Consider the following 7,724-nt stretch of genomic DNA (forward strand, 5'->3'; position numbering starts at 1 on the left):
TGAAAGTTCATCCCAAAAATCATTATATATTGGTTAATAATTTAAACTAAGTATGGTTATTTTGGTATATATAATATTTTGTTAAGGGTATTTTTGGTAGGAAGAAAAGTCAAAACTGCTTCTGCTTCTAGCCAAAAGCACTTTTTTCTCCAAATAATAGTCTGTTTGGCCAAGCTTCTCAAGAGGCCAAAAATATTTTTTTTTTTTTCTCAAAAACACTTTTTTTTTCCTAACTTAGAGGTGTTTGGCCAAGCTTTTTTGGGAGAAAAAAGTGTTTTTGGGAAGAAGCAGAAGCAATTTTTAAGAAGCAGAAAAAGTAACTTCTTCCCAAAAGCAGAAGCAGTTTTGACTTTTTTTTTTTACCAAAAATACTCTTAACAAAATATAGTATATACCAAAATAACCGTTAAACCTAATACTTAGGATATTAATGTATAAATATTTCTTATTATTTTTAGGATAACTTTCTAATATATAGTGACTTTAGGAGTGTATGTTTTTATATTTGTTGAATGATTTTTAATATATTTAACTTATATTAAAAGAATTAGGTACTTTTAAATTTTATTTTTATATTTTACTTAAATAAAATGAAAAGATTTAATTATTGCCTGTAATACTAAATTTTTAAAATTATTTATTTACTTATAATATTAACTATTAAGTAAATCTATTCATGTCCTTATTCGTAATTTGATATTTAAAAGCACTTTCTGAAAAGCTTGACCAAACACAAATTATTACTCAAAAGTGTTTTTCAGAGTGATTAGCCAAACACAAACTGCTTCTCTCCAAAAGTACTTTTTTCAAAAGCACTTCTCAAAATAAACTGATTTCTCCGGCGTGCCAAACAGGCTATAAGCTTGGCCAAACACCTCAAATTAAGAAAAAAAGTACTTTTTGTTTTTTTTGAAGAAAAAAGCACTTTTGTCTTGGGGAAGCTAGGCCAAGGCTATAAGTTGGGACATTCTTCATTCCTCCCTTCTTTCCTTTGCTCTGTCATTTATTCATTTATTTATTTCTTATTCTTTCATTTTTTATATTATGAAGGTAGTTGTTCGGGTTGTGTATACCTCGACTAATTCATCGAGTACATGGTACCTCCTACTAGCACAGGTACTAGGTAATTCAATAGATCAAGACTTAAACAAATGGAAACAAAATCACTTAACTTTTATTGCATGATCTGGAAGTGCATTTTTTAAGATCTTACATTTCTTGTAATATATTTAACTCAAGTTAAGACACAGAACAATAAGCTGGTACTCTAGCAAAGCATCTAAGTAGCTATGGCAGGTGGAGCAATACATTCAGGCTTTGGAGTAACCTCTGCTGCAGAGTAGCCATTAGTTTCAGGGTGGTGCTTGTCAAAACTCCAAAACTTGGCAGCTTTCATATCATCTTGAACCATTTTCCTTGAGAACTCCACATGATCATAGTTTAAAGTTGCTTTTCCTCCAAACTCAGTTGGTAAATTATCCATGTCAAAGTATGACTTCATCAGTTCCACACTATCCTTGTTCTTTGGATAAACAAATTTGACCTTCTGAAATGTTTTGGTATCCAGAAAATATTTGACTATCTGGAACAAGAAAAAAAGAAGATCAGCATTAATAAAAGGTAAGATCATTTATTGAATACATCTCTACTTCCTAAAAGAAGTAATGAAAGTGTTTTTCTCAAGTGGAAAATGCAGTCTTAGGCTGTCAATGATATATGCTGGTATCTACAATGTAGGCTTTGGCCTTTTAAAACAGTAAACATAATACAATCTGCAATGTTAGAACACTTGAAATTACTGATTAATTTGAAGAATTGAAAGTTTTGCATGGTTTTTGGTTTGATCAAGTAACGGGTAAGAGGTGAAAGAAAAAGAAAAGATTCAGATCAAACCTTCCAAAATGCTTAAAAAATCCGCGGAGGGTTGTACAGAAATGCTATAGCAAGTCTTTCAGGGTAATGGTTTTGCAAAATATTGACCGTCTCACGAGCAGATTTGATGGGAACATTATTGGTTAAAGACCATCCTGTGAAATCTATTAACCAAGCCATTTGCTCTTGACCTTCTGGAAGATTAAGAATGGCATTCTCTATCAGATACACTAAATGCTTCATCTGGTTGTCTATTGATGTTGTATTCTGAAAATATAAGCAAGAACTGTAAAACCCTGATTCAAGAATATCTCAGCAGTTACAATAAGACAGTTTGAAAACTTCAACTTGCTTTTACATCACCTGCATTCCTGGTCTCAAGATAAGAACGGTCCTCCCATCGCGGTCATGAAAATTTGCTCTGAAAGCCTTCCCTGTCTCCCCTTCAATTGCAACTTCATTCTAACAAATTGCAATAGCATTATATGGTCAGTACATACAAAAGTACCAGCAGTTTAGAGACAAAAATCTACAGCAAAATCTAATCTACAGATGGAAAGGCAGATCACTCAAAACACTGTATACATACTTAATAACCATCTATTGCCAACACGATTAACTACGACAAACAAATCGTTGGTAAATAAATATAAAGGAGACAGTCACAAAAATGTCAAATCTTTCATGTATGCAAAATCACAACAAATGGTTTATCATGCAGTTCTGTTTTCTTCAATTTATGACCACAGCATACAAACTTATCTCTTTTCTTACCCAGTGGATTTCCTCAGGCTTAAAAGTTGACCTCCATTTTAGGGACTCTTCCAACATCTTCTTTGATTTATCCATATTCCAGTTCCGCGCTTCCAAATATCTCCTTAAACATGCATCACTGCAGTACTGTAAGCTGAGCCCTGATAGTGGCTCCAAGGAAGTCCGAAGCTCCTTAACCTGCAATAAAATTAACAGCCTCATTAGAACAAGTTAAAAGCAGACAGATTTGATAGTTAGAATACGTTCACAACTGCTCAGAAGTATCAAGAAGATATGCAGAAAACAGCATCATCCTCTTTCAAACTTTACCATGATAAGCTTTTATAGCAGCTACTATGCATCTTTTAAAAAGGAAAAGACTAGTTAAAGTATATAAGCAAAGTACAAGATTTTCCAGAAGCATATTGCAATTGAAGTTTGAAAGAATGAATTTATTGAAGGAACACTGAGAAACAGAAAACATGGCGTACAAATATAAATTTTTCAACAGTTGGTTACCTTGTGCTGTTGATCCTCACCCCCTTGATCACAATGGGAATGGCTCTTGCGACGAAACATGTTAAATGCTACCGCTACTGGTGTCTAATACTTGTGATTTAACTGTACAGAAAAACCCGTATAAACAAGGTGAGGACTTTTAACCAATCGACTACTTATAGCATTGAATTCCCATGTGCCAACAAATGCATTTTCATAAATAAAACTAGACAAAGGGAACAGGTTTTACTTGGAAGTAAAGAAACATAGTGCAGCTGAAACTTAATTCTATTTGACAGTCATAAGATTTCCTATCTGCAAATACATTTCATAAATGAAATTCCATACAAATGATGCTTTAAATTACCATGACATAAGTAGAGCTAAAAGAATTTGCATTTCATTTTTTCAAGCCTATGCTACTGCTGAGTCACACTTAATATGAAAATTACTGAATGAATCTATTCCATTATGTTCAATCTAAAAAGAAAAAACCCACACTATGTATGATTTGAGCCTATGACATGACTTTTGGTACCCAAGCAGTCTCAAATAAGACGTGCACACCTGCATCCTATGTTGCATGGACTCTCCAAAATGAGGCCGCACTCGTGTCGGATCCTCCAAAAATACATCCGATAACGATTTCGGAGTGTCCGAGCAACATAGCCTGCATCTTTAGTAGGTGATTCACAACCTAAGCGAAGAAAATGCCAGATCAATCAAAGGGAGTACTACAAGCCCTCTGTCGTGTGTCTAACCAGAAGCATGTAGGAATGTGAAACTAGTTTTAATCAACAAACCCTGCTAATTTTCTACAAATTATATTGTTGCAACATTATTGAATAGCTTTCCTCTTTACAGGGACAGGTCATTTTCTCTCCAATTGGTGATTTAAGGCACAAACAATCAGCCATTCACCTATGTCACAAGGTCAAAGTCAGATAAGTAAAGTTAGATAGTAGACCAACTAAAACTTTCTGATCGATACATAGAAAGCTTGTGGTCATTTTTACTCCATAATCTACCTACAACAGAATGGTAAATTTGTGAAAGAGAAGATGCACCTTTCTTGAATACAATATAGTAACCAATTCTTTTGGCTGATGAAAAAAGTCAAAACTTTGGCACTAACAGACTCCAGATTAGAACAGTTATATATCCCAAATCTAGCTTTTGCCTTTTATTACTGTCTGTTTGAAACCAAAAACAATTACCCAACATGAGAATCACTCACATAAATCAACACATTCAAAGAGACAAAGAGCAAACAATCAATAGATCCATCAACTGCAATACTCATAGGCAGATTCAAGATTTTAAGACAGTGAATACAGACAATAAGCACACACCATATATGCATTTTTTAGAGGTGTTTAACTATATATTGAATCAAAGACAGTGAATATTAGTTAATTCATGTCGTACCTGGGGAGAAGAAAACAGAATGGTGGGATTTTCAGCTCTTCTATCAAGAAATATGTCATGCAACTTCAGTTATGACTAGCTGGTTTCTCCCTCAGACACATACAAAGAGCAGAGTCAAGAGTATATATATTAAGTGTGTGTGTATATATGTGAATATTTTCTAAGAGAAATGCAAAGCAATAACAGAAAAAGGACAAACAGATTTTACAATTAACATTAAAAATAAAGGTCCTCGTTTGAAAATATGGTTGTTGTACTCGTTTAGATCCTGGGATGTAACATGGTACAAGTCATAGCCGCCACATGGCATTTAGATCTATAAAATGAAAGTTTTCAGGGAAGTTTCCACCTTTATAATTTTTCATATACTCTTTTAAATTCATGATACAGTATACTGTTTCTATTTTGGAATCTCATATAATATTTCATATTATTTTATTTGTATTTAATTTTTGGAACTTCAGAATTTTTCAAAATCATTATAAAAAAAAAATTATATATATATATACACACACACACTATTTTTCAACTATTATTTTAATAAATTCTACAATCATTAATATATTGTAGAAGTCAAATTAGCACTATGTCAATCGTTCCATCTTATAAGGCTATGTTCACTGATCGCGCAATTTAAGATATTAAGTTAATTATATTAATGATAGTGAAAGAACATATTAAGTTGTGGTTGGAAAATTATGACAAAACAAACTTAGCACATTAGACTAAAAGAAATAGAGCGGTGCTAAAAAATTTGGTACCTTCCAAAATGAAATAAATCAATAATATTAATTTCCGCGGTCAACATGACATATTCAAACTGGAATAAATGATTTGGAGTTCTATTGACTTTCTGAATATTATTGCTCACAATCTGTCTTTCCTATAATTTGTTGACTGCAAAAGAATACTTGTGTAAATTTTATCTCTTTCCCTTGAAAATTTTCCCCTAATTTCTATAATAAAACGACTTTGCCTAAATATTAATTTTTCGATCAATGGTGTAGAAAATTATATTTTATTGCATATTTTGCTCTTCTGCAATAATCTATATATTATTAAAAAAAGAGAAAAAAATCTTCTCCCTAAGCCAAGTGGCAGTCTAGAAAAAAGCCACATGGCATAAGTAGTTAATAATTAGTTATTAACTAATTAATTTTTAATAATTTTTGAATAAAAGGTTTATTTATTCAAAATATTATTGAGAATAATAGAATAAAATATAAAATATAAAAATATATATCTTCTATTATATTATAAAAAGAAAGTAGCATACAAAAATTTAAATAAAGTAATATGCTAATAAAAGTTTCTATTAACAATTCAATAATACTAAATATGGATAATATAATAAAGAAAAGTACAAAACAAAAAAGTTATTCGATTAATATAATAGATCTTTTATTCATTAAAATTCAGATAAATTAAAATTCAGATAATTTTAGGGAGAACATTAGGATAAAATTTAAAATATTAAAATATTTCAACAATAATAAAATATATATCTTTCATTTTATTATAAAAAGAAAGTAGTAGACAAAAATATTAAACGAAGTAATATGCTAATAAAAGTTTCTATTTACAATACAGTAATATTAAATATTGGATAAAATAATAAAGAAAAATATATTATAAAAATAAAGTAGCATACAAAAATTTAAATAAAGTAATATGCTAATAAAAGTTTTTATTAGCAATGTAATAATACTAAACATTGGATGATATAATAAAGAAAAATACAAAATAAAAAAAGTTATTTGATGCCTATATAAGTCTCTTTAATTTAATAAAAAATTTATTCATTAAAATTCAGATAATTTTATTGAGAATAATAGGATAAAATTTAAAATAATAAAATATTTCAACAGTAATAAAATATATATCTTTCATTTTATTATAAAAAAAAAGTAGTAGATACAAATATTAAAAGAAGTAATATGCTAATAAAAGTTTCTATTTACAATGAAATAATACTAAATATTGGATAATATAATAAAGAAAAATACATAACAAAAAAGTTATTCAATGACTATACAACTCTTTTTAATTTAATAGAGATTTTATTCATTAAAATTTAGATAATATTATTGAGAACAATAGGATAAATTTTAAAATAAAAAATATTTCAAGAGTAATAAAATATATATCTTCTATTATATTACAAAAATAAATAGTAGATAAAAATATTAAACAAAGTAATATGCTAATAAAAATTTCTATTAACAATGTAAAAATACTAAATATTGGATAAGTATAATAAAGAAAAATATAGAACAAAAAAGTTATTCAATGACTATACAAGTCTCTTTAATTTAATAGAGATTTTATTCATTAAAATTCAGACAATATTATTGAGAACATTAGAATAAATTTAAAATAAAAAAATATTTCAAGAGTAATAAAATATATATCTTCTATTATATTACAAAAATAAAGTAGTGGACAAAACTATTAAACAAAGTAATATGCTAATAAAAATTTCTACTAACAATGCAATTATATTAAATATTGGATAATATAATAAATAAAGAAAGAAAAATACATAACAAAAAAGTTATTCAATGACTATACAACTCTTTTTAATTTAATAGAGATTTTATTCATTAAAATTCACATAATATTATTGACAACAACAGAATAAAATTTAAAAAAAAAATATTTTAACATTAATAAAATATATATCTTCTCTTATATTAAAAAAAGAAAGCGAGCAGACAAAAATATTAAACAAAGTAATTTGCTAATAAAAAATTTCTATTAACAATATAAAAATGCTAAACATTGGATAATAGAATAAAGAATATAGAACAAAAAAGTTATTCAATGACTATATAACTCCATTTAATTTAATGTATTATATTGAAAAATAAGATGACAATTCAAATTTATTAAACCAATATGATATAATATGTTCAAACAAGCCCGATCACAATATAATTAAATTAATATTAACCGCGCATAGTGATATCTAATAGTGAAAAAATGTTTCAATCCCTTTATCGCCCTTCCCTCTTTTACTTTCCTTTCCCCAGCTATTCACTAACATATCAACCCAATGAAATATATATATAGAACGGCTAAATAAATTTTAATCTGATTAGAAAATCACGCGTAATATAAAGAAGAAAAAGAAAATCACAAGTTCTAAAGTTAGAATCAAATTGAAATTCAGT

The 7,724-nt window shown here is 28.4% G+C and overlaps 1 pseudogene; it reads right to left on the reverse strand.

Annotated features, from left to right (window-relative positions):
- Window positions 1-1,152: 1,152 nt before the first annotated feature.
- LOC107792132 (uncharacterized) lies at window positions 1,153-4,939 on the reverse strand (annotated as a pseudogene).
- Window positions 4,940-7,724: the final 2,785 nt, after the last annotated feature.

The sequence above is a fragment of the Nicotiana tabacum genome, chromosome 15 (assembly GCF_000715075.1).
Source record: "Nicotiana tabacum cultivar K326 chromosome 15, ASM71507v2, whole genome shotgun sequence".
In the NCBI taxonomy this organism is placed as follows: Eukaryota; Viridiplantae; Streptophyta; class Magnoliopsida; order Solanales; family Solanaceae; genus Nicotiana; species Nicotiana tabacum.